Source organism: Phacochoerus africanus, chromosome 7, assembly GCF_016906955.1.
Source record: "Phacochoerus africanus isolate WHEZ1 chromosome 7, ROS_Pafr_v1, whole genome shotgun sequence".
In the NCBI taxonomy this organism is placed as follows: domain Eukaryota; kingdom Metazoa; phylum Chordata; class Mammalia; order Artiodactyla; family Suidae; genus Phacochoerus; species Phacochoerus africanus.
The window spans coordinates 102,965,383-102,979,907 of record NC_062550.1 but is presented as its reverse complement, the minus strand read 5'-3'; the positions used below and the strand labels follow the sequence as shown (position 1 = coordinate 102,979,907).

General features: G+C 44.4%; 1 protein-coding gene across 4 annotated transcripts in view; it reads left to right on the top strand.

Annotated features, from left to right (window-relative positions):
• METTL25 (methyltransferase like 25) overlaps nt 1-11,155 on the top strand; it is a 130,591-nt gene extending 119,436 nt beyond the window's left edge. For 2 of the 4 annotated variants that reach the window (XM_047788352.1, XM_047788348.1), the window contains one exon: nt 8,454-11,155. The gene's annotated coding sequence lies outside the window, so the exon portion shown is untranslated. Of the gene's footprint in view, nt 1-3,767; nt 7,522-8,453 lie in introns of those variants that run through there. The other 2 variants (XM_047788351.1, XM_047788349.1) reach the window with 2 other exon arrangements.
• Nucleotides 11,156-14,525: the final 3,370 nt, after the last annotated feature.

Sequence of the window (14,525 nt, the reverse complement as noted above, 5' to 3'; positions counted from 1 at the left end):
TATATGTTTGAGAAGGGGAACTAGACTCCATGTTCTCTCTCAACGTTACCCCTTCCTTTTTCTTTTTTTAATCTTAAAAAGTTTGAGGTAACAATCCCGACTAAGGGAATCCACAGCTCTCTGTCTCCGATTCCTTCCCTCATTCACTGGCAACTCACAGCAACCAGATCCCTCCCACCACCCCAGCAGCTGGCATCCAAATCACCAGATCCACGGGACACTTGACGATACCAGGGTGTCTGCCGTTGTGGAGGAGCCCCTTCCCTCGACTCTCTTTAAGCCACGGATGGCATTCAACCCAACTGCCCACGCGGTTTCTCCTCGTGCGCGTCCCCTGTCGAAGGCGTGAAGGCAGGCGGCCGCGTTTTAGGACCACGGGTGCTGGGGTGGGAGTGCACACCCGAGAAGGCAGCCTAGAGCCTTGATGCGACGTGTTCGGCAGGAGGAGTTAGACCTACCGGATGCCCCCTTTCTTGAGACTTTGAGGGAGGCCGCGGTACAGGGTGGGAGTTGGCAGGTCATGGTATGTGAGGAGACCACAGAGACGGTGTCTGGCCACGTGAAGCCAGCACGTCACAAGTCGAAACTGAAGGAGTAGAGAAAAAGGTTGTTCGAAGAGGTAGAGCCAATACAGAGCGAGAAACAGGCCGTGAGACTCAGGGAGAGAGAGGGAACCCCTCACCCTCCTCCCAAGACGCGCTTCCCAGAAGCCAAAAGAGCCCCTTCTGCACTTTCCTTCTTCCACTGTCACAAATGGACTCTTCTCTATTTGTCCTTCAGTGATGAGCCTCTTCCACTGAAGGCTCTGTCCTTGGGACTTTTTCACCCTACACACTTTCCAAGGGACATGGCCATGGCCTCTAAAAGTCTGTATCTGCCAGTGCCCCAATCTGAATTTCTAGGCTCGCTCGCTCTCCTGAATCTCTCTCCTGAGTTCTAGACCTGTTCATTCATCTGCCTGGTGGACGCTGCCACTCCCCATGGGCATTTGGCCAGCACTTCAAAATCAGCATACCCAAAATTACACTTGCTGTCAAGCCTGCTCTTCCTCTATTGCTCCTTTTCAGTGAAGGGAACTTTCAGCTGAAGACGAAAATCACCCAAGACTTCACTCTGCTCTGATCCACTTGAACCTTAAGTCATATTCATTCAGACTCTTACGTCGTTTCTCTTCTTTGCCCCTCCTCTCCAGTCGTGCTGCTACAGTGTAAGATCAGAGCCTCATAACTGCTCAAAACTCAAGCTTTTGCTTCTTCGGCATGTCTCCTACCCCTACGGACTCTTGCGTGGTTTCCCCATTTTCTTACAGGAAAATCCAAACTGTTTAGCATGGCAGCCAAATCCGCTATGGTGCTTCCCCGGCCTGTTTCATCCCCGTGAGCTTTCTCTGCACGCCATCCAACCCCAGACTTTCTGTGACTCTCACAGCATCTCAGGTGCTGCCTCCATCTGGACTTTGCTCTCACCCAGAGAAGGCTGACATCCCTTTCTCTTCTTGTCGACACTTTGCTGTTTTCTTTCAGGATTTATGAGCCTGCCCCCTCATTTAAATCACCATCCTTTTATTATGTCCCAGCCATACTCCGCACAGATGACTGCGACAGCATCAATACCACTTTATTGCACTTCGCTTTGAAATGTTTCTATTCCTCTATTCGACCTAGAAGGGCAGGAAATCCATCATTTTTACTATCTGTCCAGTGCCTAGCAGTCAAAGCATTCAGAACATGCTGGAAAGGGAAGGAGGGAAATGAATACAGGATTTCTCCAGGGGGCGATAAACTAGCCTATCCTCTGAGAGCAAAGAATAATGCCCAGTAAATGAAGTCATGAAATTTCATGGTCCTAATTTAAAATATCCCCCTCCCCCAAAAAAAGCAAAAAGCTCCCACAGAGGCCAAGACTGGGCACCATCTTCTTCCTCAGAAAGTATAATATCACCTCTGCAGCTGGAAGTGAGACCCCTTCAAAGATAGGCAGCCTGTTTCCCATGAGGATAACTGAGCAAGATGGAGCAATTTCCTGAACTAGATAGAAACCCTCAAAAACATGAAGATTTTCATCTGCACCCCTGTCTTGGTGAGAGGTGTAGGTGGAATTTGCTCCATTTACAGCCTGGTTAACAAAGTGAAACTGGAGCCCATAAAAAGGCATAGTCCCTGGGCCCTGGCAGATGCAGGCAGGAAGGGCTCTGTCCCAACTGCCAACAGAGCCAGAGAGCCAGTTAGTCCCCACTTGGCTGAGCAGCCCTGCTGCTGCCGGGCTTGTGAAAGTGCTCGGGGACTGTTTAACCAGAAAGTCTCTTCGTAATCCTTTCTGTTCAGGGGAGAAGACCCCATGCCCTCTAGATTGGGTCTCCTGAGCCGAAATGCTGAAGGAGAAATTGGGACTGCATCTGTCCCCAGGTGTCCCTCCCATTTGCAGATGCTGTCTAAGCATGTTGTCATGTCCACGCAGTAGTCCAGGAGTGAAGACACTGGCTGAAGCCAAGGAGGCTCCCTGAGAGAGCTCCTGGATGGGGGAGGCCCTCAGGAAGGCACAGGAAGTGGGGAGGCCCTTCCAGAAAGGCTCTGTCAACCAAGGGCCTTGCACCTAAGATCTGCTGGGGGACAGAAGAGGGCCTGAAAGAAGGACCTTTCACCTGCCAGAATGGAACGGTAACTGCAAGCTGAATATTCCCATGAAGGGTGGGAAACCGCTTGACTTCTGTGTTGTGAGAAAGATTGTCTTCCTGGACACGTCCAGGGGGCACTGGGAGGCAGGCAGTGCATATGCCTTCCCTTGGCCGTTCCTCAGCTCCAAGCCTCCAGGCAGAGGTAAGTTTCATGCTTGTACGGGTGTCCTGTGTGTGAAGGCTCTTCCCATTCTGGTTGATGCTGTCTTCTCTAGGCTTCCTCATGTTGTCAGTTCCTAGGACAAGCACTGGCTGGTATTCTGCCCTCACCCCCACCACCACCCAAGTGAGGAATAAGAACGACATCTGGGTCACTTCCTGTGTGTTTCTGAGAGCACGCGAGCAGGACATTGCCAAGCCTGCTTCCTTCCCTGCCTGCACTCCTGGGGCTAAGGGTCTCAGAGCAGGAACTATGAAAAACACCTTTGAATCTCTAGGTTCTGATATGGAGCACTGTTCCATCTCACGTTTTTAATAAAGGTTTATTGAACTTTTATTCATAATGTAATTATATAACATATATGTGGCATAAGATGAAATAACCCAAAGCCGGTAATACTGCAATATTCTAAACCGAAGTATTAAAGACACCGACAGGACCTCCCAGGCTGAAGGGCAGCCTAAGCAGTAGGTCTGTGAAATGGTAATTTAGAGGACAGAGCTTACCCATTTTTGTGCCAGGTACTCCTTTGCCAGTCTGGAAAAGCCTGTGGGCCCTCTTCTCAGGCTATTTTTTAATAGATAGTAGAAGTACATATTTTGACATAGGAAGCCAATCATATAGAGATAGTTAACAACAGAGCTTTTAAAACAGATAATTTAATAATATGTATGTTCTTTATTACTCCTGGAATAACGAGATCAGTTAGCAGTTCTGAAAACGACTGTGAGTTTGCAGTCACAGTAACTGTGAGCAGTATTTGAAAGTATCAGCCACAACTGTAATGTGGTATAAAAATATCCGTACCTTCTACTGGCGAGAGGTTCGGGTACTGCCAGGCCTACTGAGGTTTGTTGTCCGCATTCATAACTGAAGGAAACACTGAATTTCTTTAAGAGGTTAGTGAAAATAAAGACGGACGTTTTCTCCAAGGTCCAAGATGACGGATGCCCTGAATTCTATCTGTGGATCCCCTGGGTTCAGCAAACGTTTCCTCTCCCTGTGGACACATGAAAACAGACCACCTACAGGAACAACTATGAACAGCAGTTCTTCCATATTTGGAGGAGTGAGACCTTCCCACGTCCATCAGAATGGCTGAAATTAAAAGGATTGATCCTACTGAGTGTTGGAGATAATATACAGCCACCACAACTCCGAAGACTGCTGGCAAGTGCTAATGATACAGTTGTTTCGGAGAACAATTGGGCAGGTTTTTATAAAGTTAAACATATTTGTTATATGACCCAACAATCCCATTAGATGTTTACCCGAGAAGAATGAAATCGTAGGTCCATAACAGCAAATGTTAACAGTTGCTTTATTCATAGTAGCCAAAAGTCCATCAACAGCGTCACAGATAAAAACATTGTGGTATAATTCACACAGTGGAATATTGCTCAGCAATAATCAGCAATGAACTACTGATGCCAGCAGCAATGAGAACGAGTTTCAAAAGCATTACGGTAAATGGCTAAGAGAAATAAGGTAGACACAGTAGACTGTGTGCTGTATTTATATGACGTTCACATGACATCCCAGAAAAGTCAAAACTAGAAACAGAAAACAGATCAGTGAGCCAGTGAGCTGTGGGTGAAGGGATGATTGCCTACAAAGGGGCGTAAGGAACTTTCTGGGGTGATGAAGTGGGTGTTTGTAAAAATGCATTAAAATCTACATTTAAAAGGGGTGAATAGGGGTTCCCGTTGTGGCACAGCGGAAGTGAATCTGACTAGTATCCAGGAGGATGTGGGTTTGCTCTCTGGCCTCACTTTGTGGATTAAGGATCTTGAGTTGCCGGAACTGTGCTGTGGGGTCGCATACGCGGCTCAGATTCGGGGTTGTTGTGGCTGCGGCACAGGCTGGCAGCTGTAGCTCCAAGTTGACCCTAGCCTTGCAACTCCCATGTGCTGCGGCTGCGGCCCTAAACGAAAAATAAGGGGAGGGGTGAATATTGTGGCCTGTGAATTGTACCTCAGTAAAACCTGACTTAAAAAATTCTGAAATTTTATCAGAGAGAAATTATAAACGATATTTTGATTCTCGAGCTAAATTGTCATGTTAAAGCAGTCAATCTCAGAGTTTCTCCACCGAAAATGAAAGGCATTTGTCCATACTCTAAATGCAGAGGGGAACAGATGTATTGGCTCAGTGTCTTATTGAGTTTGTATGCTATTTGGAAATTGGATTGTTTTGACAAATTACTTGCCAGCCAGGAAAAGCATGAAGGGATTATTTGTCCACTGTGATTTCAGATTTTTCCCTAATGATCAAGTCATTTGAAATAAGAGAGGCAGCCAAAGTAGTTTTACTCAGGAAGATATTATTTCATACACAGACATGTCAGAAACAACAGAAGCGAGAAAGGAGATGACTCCAGTTTTTAATTTTTTAAACCTAACCGAAGCGTTGTAAATAGCAACAAACGATTTCAGTTCTAAAGAGCACATCATTCAGATTTCCTTCTAAGAGCTTCCCAGCTTACAGACTTGAAATAATTTGTGAGCGTGGGTGTCGGAGACTTCGTGTTGCAATGCGAACCTTTCCTTTTCAATCCGCTTGAATACCTGCTTTAAGGCTAACTGTTTGAGGATCCCATCAGACTATATCGCTGTTTTTTACTTGTTTACGGGTGCTGCTGTTTTCCTACTGTGCTATAGAACAGTTTGCTGTGATAAGACTATGATTTCAAAGAACTTCTTTGCCAATAAGTCGTGTGTCCTTCAATAAGGCAAAGGAAAGCTTTACAGTCTTCATAAGAGCAATATCCCTCATTTGTTTTTTAATAGTACATTGTCTACCGTATCTGAAAGAGTTCTTTTCTCATCCGCGGTTCACAGAATGAAGAACTGCCACGTGTTTTAAATGAGTTTCTGTGTAACTATCAACTTAAATGACTTCATTTTTACCTTCATGCCTTTTCAAAGTATGGTCATAACATTGGTTGTTTGAATGAACTAGTGGTAGATAATTTAGGTTATTTTTATATTCTTTTTTTTTTTTTTTTTGCCGGAAAGACCAACTAAACTGTTAAATTTGCACATATCCCCCCCCCCACTTCCCCACAGAGATGCTTGATCTCCAAGTCATTGTTTGCCGTGTTTACGTGAGGTTTATTCTGTTGCATCTCTAGGTCGGCTGCCATCAAACACACTAGCTGCTGGCCACGAGCGATTATCTTCAGTATTTCAAATGAAGTAAAAGTTCACTTCCTCGCTCATCCCAGACATAGTTCCTGTGCTCACCAGCCACGGGTGTCCACGGCTGTCCCATTGGACATGCAGAGAGGCGGCATCCTCTCATCACAGCCATTCTGTTGGGCGGTGCTGGTCCAGGCCAGGGTCAGAAAGCTGTTTTCTTACAGGGCTGGATCGTAAGTAGTTTAGAGTTTTGTGAGCCAGCAGGCAAAACTGAGGTTCCTATTCAGGTACTTATTTAACTATTGGAAAAGTGGATCTCTTTCAAAATGGAAAAAACATGCTTAACGTGCAGGCTGTGAAAAACAGGCAGGAGGCTGGAGTTAAGCCGTAGTTTGCCCACTGCTGGCGAGGCTCCTCCTGTCCTCTGTTCATTAAAGAGGTCTTTCTCGATCAGGCCTGTGTTGTAAGGGCTGAACTAAATACTCAGTATAGCTCCGTGAACAAGAAAATACAGTCCCAGCACTCATGGAGTCCAGGAATGCAGCAGGAAAGGCGCTCTGACATCACATAATTAGTTATTATAATTTAACAAATCAAATGAAGGAGATAAGCAGGGTGTTACGAAAGGAAGTAACAGGGAAATGTAAACCGGCATAAAAGATGGAGTTGATTCTAAGAATTATCTGCAGCTAATATTATACTTTTAATATATACCACTGTTTAGATTTTCCAGCTGACCCATGTAAAAAAGGCACTGTAAAAATTAATAAATCTAGTAATATCTAAGTGGGCTTATGTTCAAGTATATTACATTCTTACATACCATCTGTTTTATATATACGAAATAGTAGTACATCCAATGATAAAAATTGTGCTTGCTAGTACAACATTTATTGATGTTTGGTATTTCATTTTCCTCTACTAGAGTCTCTTATAAGAAGAAAAGTATATAAAGTAAATGTTTCCTTGAAACCAGAAAAAGTTGCCACGGATTCACTCCTGAAATGGCCCCCATTTTCTGTTAGTTCCTGGGTATCAAAATTCAAACTGAGGCTGTTATTAAACGAAACAGTGTGATGCACATGCCACTAGGCTACTGTGACAGATTGTTTTCAAAATAGATGGCTTCTTTTCATGTCTGAGAACTCCATATACATAACCAGCACAACAAAATGAAATAAAAATAATTTACTCTCCTGCCTTCCCATATATGGGCAATGTTTCTCAAGATCATTTCTGATTTTTTGAGGCCTTCTTTGCACTTTGCATTTCCTGTAAATGTTTCCTTTTTTTTATGGCGGTGTCAAGAACTTGATGTCAGTCTAAATATCTCATCACTGAGCACGTGAAAGAGGATTAACGGAGCGGAAGCCATTCTAAATTGAGCACACACCTTGAATGACAAGTAGGCCAAACTAAAGTTGTTTAGAGATTAAATCATGCACCATGTATCTGCTTTGTTTCAATAAATAAACCGCAAATGTTAAATACAGCTGATTTTGTGCATCCAGGTGAGGATGAAATAAAGGGGATAAAATATTTCCTAAGGTCGTGACATGGAGTTTTCATTCTTCAGTTTCACTAAAATTAACAGGCCCAGAAACAAATCCTTCTGCTGACTCAGGTTTAAGCTGTTCTTTTATGGTGACAAATGACGTGCACTGAGAAACCAGAATTTGACATTCCCTTCACGGCTTCTTAGTACAATGCACGTTGGCATAATGCCAAGAATCGTGGGGCTGAAAAACAATTTAAAATTGTGACAATCCATCAAGAAAAGATTGCATGTGTAACTCATTAACTGCTGCACTGCTTTTGTATCACCTATGCACAATTTGCAGCACAGAGCTGCTACTGTTACTCTGTGATGCGCTTTATATAAAAGTGAAAAGATTCTGGCTCCCTCAGGGCCAGGGTTCTCCACTCATCTTTACGGAAAGAGAACAAAAGTCATACCTATTTATCTCAGAGGGTTGGAAGCCAGCACAGTCAGCAGGTCTTAATGTCATGGGGGAGGGAGTCACAGTCAACAGCTGGCACACATCTGCCCCCCGGACCATGGAACTTCTAAGCACCCAAAGGTAAATCTGTAGATGAGCTCACCCTGGGCTTCCTTCCGAGATCCCTTTGGTCTCCAGGAAGGAGCTTTGCTCTGCCTCGTTCACACAATACCCTCACTGCTGAACCCAGTGATCTTTTGATGGTTTCCATTTGCTGGAATCTTTGACACAGAAATTGGTGCTGGTGGAGAGGTGGAAGGGGGCCATGAGTGGCTGCTGGAGTCAAAGGAGGTGATGAGGCAGGAGCAGATTCTGTTAGAATCTGAGTCAGCTGGATCCATATGTCCTCATCCTGATTCCTCAGCTCTCAACCATATTAAAACACCATTTGGCACAGTCCAGGCTCACTGTGCTTTTCAAATGTTTCACTGTTACCGTCTGTCACTGAGACCCTTCGTGTTTTCTTTTGATTCCTCCAGCCCTGGAAGAAAGCTAAAAGATCTGCTGGGATCTCTTTTCCCCAGAAGTCCTCTGCCTCAGCCACGATCAATCCTCAAACCCTCAGGGAAAGGATGGCCAACAACTGCCAGCCTCTTTCAGGAAGTGGTTTGTCTTCCTCTGGAATTTTCATCTATGCTCTTTCCTTACTTATGATATCTTTAAAAATGTGTACTTTTTTAAAACATTTTATTTATCCCCCTTTTCGGTGGTTGCACTCAAAGTGTTGGCTTGCCATGACCTACCACAGCCTGCCCCAAAGCAGACCTGCCCCAAAGCAGACCTAGGAAAGCTGTTTTAACAGGCTGATATACATCGACTCGACCTCATTAATGCCTCTGCTCTGTCCAGTGAAAGGGAAACCTATAGCAGGGTAGCCTCTTTGGTGAAGAGAGAGAAATGAGTATGAACGTGTGTTTTACAGAGTCTGGAAACAAACTAGAATCCTTTTCATTGGTGTATATTTCAAGATACCACAAAGAGATAGAAAACCGTTTTTAAGAAGTCAGAAACACACAGTATAGCCCAAGTTGAAAGCTGTCCAGTTATGATGACCTGTCTTTTTTGACATAGGACTTGCTGAAGCTTATAGAAATATAATTCACATGTTTTATGAATCGAATGTTTGGGAACTCACCGCCCACCCTCATTTCTGTCCTTTCACACTCGGAGCAGCAGGCTGTCACCTGCGGAAAAGACGGAGGTCGGTTACCGGTGTCGTCACGTCCCCACCTGGCCACTTGATGTGCACACACACCACCCACCCAGGCAGGTGCAAACGGCCCTGATGCCGTGCAAATTTGATCCGCCTCTCCTCTTCTGTTCTATGCTCCAAGGACAGCGATTCGTACTCTTACTCGTTGTTTTGTGGTCTTCCAAATAAGCTTTTTATTTTGGAGGAATTTCAGGTTCACATAACAGTTGCAAAAATAGAGTTCCCACATACCCCTCACCCAGTTGCCTCCGCACTGACCCGTCCCGCATGCACCCCATGCATTTGTCAGCACCAAGACGCCAACACTGGTACATCACTATTAACTCCAGACTTTATGCAGACTTCAGTAGTTTTCCACTAATGTCTTTTTGTCTCATGATCTAATCCAGGGTGCCACATCGTACTAAGTGTTTTGTGATAGTTTTTTAATGGATGTTTTGTAATTTCACATTTCTTAATTCAGTGTCCTGTTTGTGCTTCTGTATAATCATTTAGTTTTCAATTGCGAATCATTTTTGAGTGCCAAAAGTGCCATATTTTTCACACTCCAAACTCCTCAGCAGGCCTCTGAAGACAACTTGGCTTTATTTATGACACTATATTTTAAAGTAAGTGAAAATATTCAAAATAATGCTTACTTTGTTCAGAGTCCATGAACTCCAACCGGAACATATAAACGTCAAATTTGAGCAATAAATTTTGATTGATTTTTGAAATTCCATGTAAGGCAGTATTTTTTCTGTATAGAGTCCCATGGAAAATATTTTTAAAAATTGTTTCCTATGGGATCCGAAAGTTCTTTAAGTAGATTTTTAGTAAGATTTCTGAACAATTTAAATACCATTTCAGATTGTCAGAATGACGAATGTTTTTTAATTATTTTATTGCAGTGATTTATCACTCACATTTACAGAACCCCGAGCATTATTTTTGTCACTTCAGCTGAACAACCGTCATTTCTCTGTTTTGTTCTTTTCCTTGTTGTGTGCTCTACGCTAGAGCACTTTCAAAATTTTTAAAATGGTCTTTTATTTGTAGACCATTAGTGAATTGCATGAGCCATTATATTCAATGAAATGAGTATTGTGTGATTGAAGATTAACCAAGGGAATGGATCATGGTTCCATTAAAAGCACCAAGATATTCCTGGAAAAGCTATGAAAATATGCTTTTCCATTAAGGAACAGCACTCTTCAGCGCTGCCAGTCCCAGTAAAAACTGTCTAATATAAAGCAGACATTTCTGTAACGTACATGAGGAGGGCATTAGGCTGATCATGGCACAACTGTCTGCCAGGTGGGACTCTGACTCCCAGAAGTCACTTTGTAGTTCTCATCAGCTACAGAGATGGCAAAGCTTGCCATCCGTTCAAGGCGCAGCCGTGATCTGATTAAAGTTCTGGGCCTAGAGATCCGTTTGGAAAGTTGTGGAATTAAGATGATTCAGCCCAAAGAGCAAATTACTAAAGCATGGGTCCCACACTGGTGGCTTGAAGTCTTATTGTGTTTGGCCCAGACAGTGTTTTCTCTGTTTGCTTTTAGTATTTGAATTAACTGCTGAACTCTTAAGCATTGGACGCTCACACGACTGAAATCTGAATTGCCCTCCTTTCCACATGTCCGTAATAAGCTGGAGCTGACTCGCGGGCCCCTGTTCCACGGGGCACGTCCTCTCCAGCTGTCCACACTCCCTACCACCCGGGATTAGTTCCTTGCCTGGTAACTACCAGTTACCATCACGCCTTGCTCGCTGCTGCCACCATGCTTTTCACAGCAGGAAAAGGAGCCGCGTTCCTGGTTCGGTGCTGGTGCCAAGTGGCCCTGAGGATGTTGGAGCCTGCGACTCTGGATAAAAAGCTGAGATCCATCTTCACAGAGGAGGAGCTCCCATCATGGCTCAGTGGTTGACAAACCCAACTAGTATCCATGAGGATGCGGTTCGATCCCTGGCCTCGCCCCGTGGGTTAAGGATCCGGCGTTGCTGTGGCTGTGGTGTAGCCCGGTGGCTACAGCTCCGATTCGACTCCTAGCCTGGGAGCCTCCATATGCCAGTGGGTGTGACCTAAAAAGCCAAAAAAATAAATAAAATAAAAAAAAGAAAGAAACTTCACCAGAGGGTAAATGGCCCGAGACCGTGACTCTCAAGTTGGAATTGAGGTGTGAGTCCAGGCAGAGTGTTTTTTGGCCTGACGTGTCCTTTACCACGTCGCTTGCCCTAACGGCTTCTTGCTTTCGCCGGGACCCTGCAGCTAGACTGCCTCTGTTCAGACTCCCACTCTGCTGCTTACAATAACGTGTGCTTAGGCGAGTCGCCCAGCCTCTTCGTGCGCAGTGTCCTCCGCGGTGAGAGGAGGAGGATCACGCCTCCGGCCTAGAGTCGCTGCGGGGTTCCTTCTGGTCAGCGTGGGTGAAGCCCTGCAGACGGAGCCACGGGAGGCTTCGCCGTTGCAGGTGTTTTCACTTTCTGGTCGTGCCAACAGGTAATGTATTATCTGTGGCTCATGCTGCCTCCTGATGTACAGCTCATCCTGGTCCCTGGCCTTTGCCCCCCGCTCTGTCCTCCCTGGGTCTGCACCAGCTCTAGGGGTTGGTGGTGTATTTGCATATCGAAGGAGGCAAACAATACAGTGAAGAAAATGCGTTTAGAAGGGACAGGGACCCTAGCATGTAGAGCTGGCAAACGTTTCCTACAGAAGGCCGGATGGTAAACATGTTGGCTTTGTGGCCATATGGTTTCTGTGACAACTCCTCAACTCTGCTGTTGGAGCCCAGAAGCTGCCGTCAGTAGGGAACGCATGGGTGTGGCTGTGTTCCAGTACCATTTTCTCTATGGACACTGAAAGTTGAATGGCATGTAATCTTCACATATCATGAACTATTCTTCTTTTGACTGTTTTTCAACTGTTTAAAAATGTGAAAACCATTCTTGGCTGACGGGCCGTAAAAAGCAAGTGGAAAGCCACCCTTGTCCCAAGCTTACAAACTCCAGTGATTTCACCCAGGAATTCCACCTGGGAATTTGGGGTTGAAATGTGAAGCTATGGGGCCCCCACTCCAAACTCACTGAAGAAAACCCTCCCGGTGGTGGGCAGCGGAATCTTTCCTGGCAACATGGGTGTGTTGCCTAGCAGGGTGGCTTTAGGAACCACACTTCAGAAACTACCCAAGGCCTCCCAGTGAGCACGGAGATGTCACGGGCCTCTCCTCAGACCTAAAGCTGACTTACAAAGGTTGGGTACGACAAGCACCACATTTGCAAAAGCGAGTGGGATAACTTGTGGCCTAAATTATTTAAATTATTCCTTACATTCTTTTATTTTTATTTTCAAAGTCCCCTCTCCACAGAGGTCATTATTTCTTCCCCTGGGTTGGAGGGTTGCAATATCAACTTGAAACTACCCTAAAATAACTTCCCCTTAGAGAAGTCTCATCTCCTGTTTTTGTCAATGCAGGAACATGTGCCTGTTTATTGACCCCTTCTTTGTAGTGACCAAAAAAAAAAAAAAAAAAAACCTGAAAATAACTTAGGTGGTTTGATGAGTGAAATCTGGTGATGCTTACTTGAAATTTTATGCCACTATGTAAAGAATGTGTTTGAGCTACATGTACTGCCCTGCAGGAGGGAGGTTAATTACATACCAAAAATAACAGGAAGAGACTGTAACGTGTACAGTATGATTCCACTTCCATTGAAAAGGAAACACGCTGATGACACTGGTTACTTTAGGCAGATAAGAGTGGAGGGAGCCGTGGAGGGGGAAAGATTATTTAACCTTTTCTTTAAGCATATCTTTATTGTTTGACTTTTTATGGGAAAAATTTTAAAACAGAAACATTTTTAAGTGCAAATTGAAAGCAAAACCTCTAATAACCTTCATCGTCTGCTTGGGACAGGAAATCCATTTCCCTGATAAGAAAGCGAGACCTGCTTCTGAGACTCACCCACTTGGACAAAGTGGAAGAATTTGATTTATAATGTGAATCGGAAAACGATTTGAGAAACCACTTTGGGAAAAAAAAAATGTGACTCAGGCTGCACAATTACACAATTATCATCTTCTTTTCCTCACTCAAATCAGCAGTTCAGGAGAGTTTTGGACGTGGAATTCCATGATATGAATCTCATCTAAAATCAGGTAGAACCCTGACTTTAAACAAATAGCTTCTTTGACTAAACAAGTCAGAAAGAACCAACCTCTTCTTCTTTTCTGGTCTTTATTTTTAATATAAAGAGTATAACTTTAACAGGCAACCTATGGTTTGTTCCATTACAGAAAATTTCTTAGAAAGATGACCTATCTAAATAATTGCTTGTTACATAGCTCCTGTTAAGACTTCCACTTTGTCCTGGTATTTTTCCAGCGACAGATTTTGTAAGAATTGTGGACAGCACTGTTACCAAATGCTCATCTAAATTATTCTGTCTCATTTGTGCACATCTGTCATTTCCATATGATTACATGTGAGCATTAGATAACTGATGCTTTCTGAAATCAAGAGAGAAAAAGAGATGAGTGTAGTAAGTCTATGAAGGAGGTCTGAATTAAATATACTCAGGTTCAAAGTGCAGATTTCAAGACAAAAAGGGCATCTTTTTCTCATTGCAGTTTATCTGTTGGTTTCCACACCGCTTACCGTTTATCAGGTCAGGACCTGTGCTGGTAAATGGCTGTGTTGCGTTACCACCCAGAGGGGAGCGGTTCGTCTTTTTTCTGCACTAGAAAAAAGAAGCTCAGAAAACTGAGGTAACCGGCAGTCAGGCACTAAAAAATGCCCAGGCAGAGAATAAGCTCAGATCTACGCGTGCATTTAACAGTTGTTATTGTCGCACAGTGCCAGGCTCTGTTCTAGGTACTTTGCGAATATGAATGCAGCACATGCTCAAGGTAATTCCAGAGGTACGGGCCTTTGTCCTTACCATTTACAGGTGAGTTCACCCCGAAGGAGGTTAAGTGAACGACAGGGCTGGAATTCAGACGCAGGCAGTCAGGCTCCAGGGGCCACGCTCTGAACCACCTCGCTGGAGGGACGTCTCAGCCCTAAAGGCTTTGTTGCCTGCTGCCCTGGTCTGCTTAGGAAGGCAGACAGACTCCTAGGGACAGAGAGGGAGGGGGTTATGTGCTGCCGTCCACAGCAGTGGCTACATAGCATAACAGAGTTGTGTTAAGTGACTGAAAATTCCAACCCAATTCTTCCGAAAAAATGGAGAAAGAACTTACTGTATCATGCTGGGGACTGAATTTTGTCCCCCAAAGCTCATAGGTGGAAGCCCTAATATCTAATGTGCATGTATTTGGAGAAACGCCCTGTGAGGAGGTAATTAAAGTTAAGCTCACAAA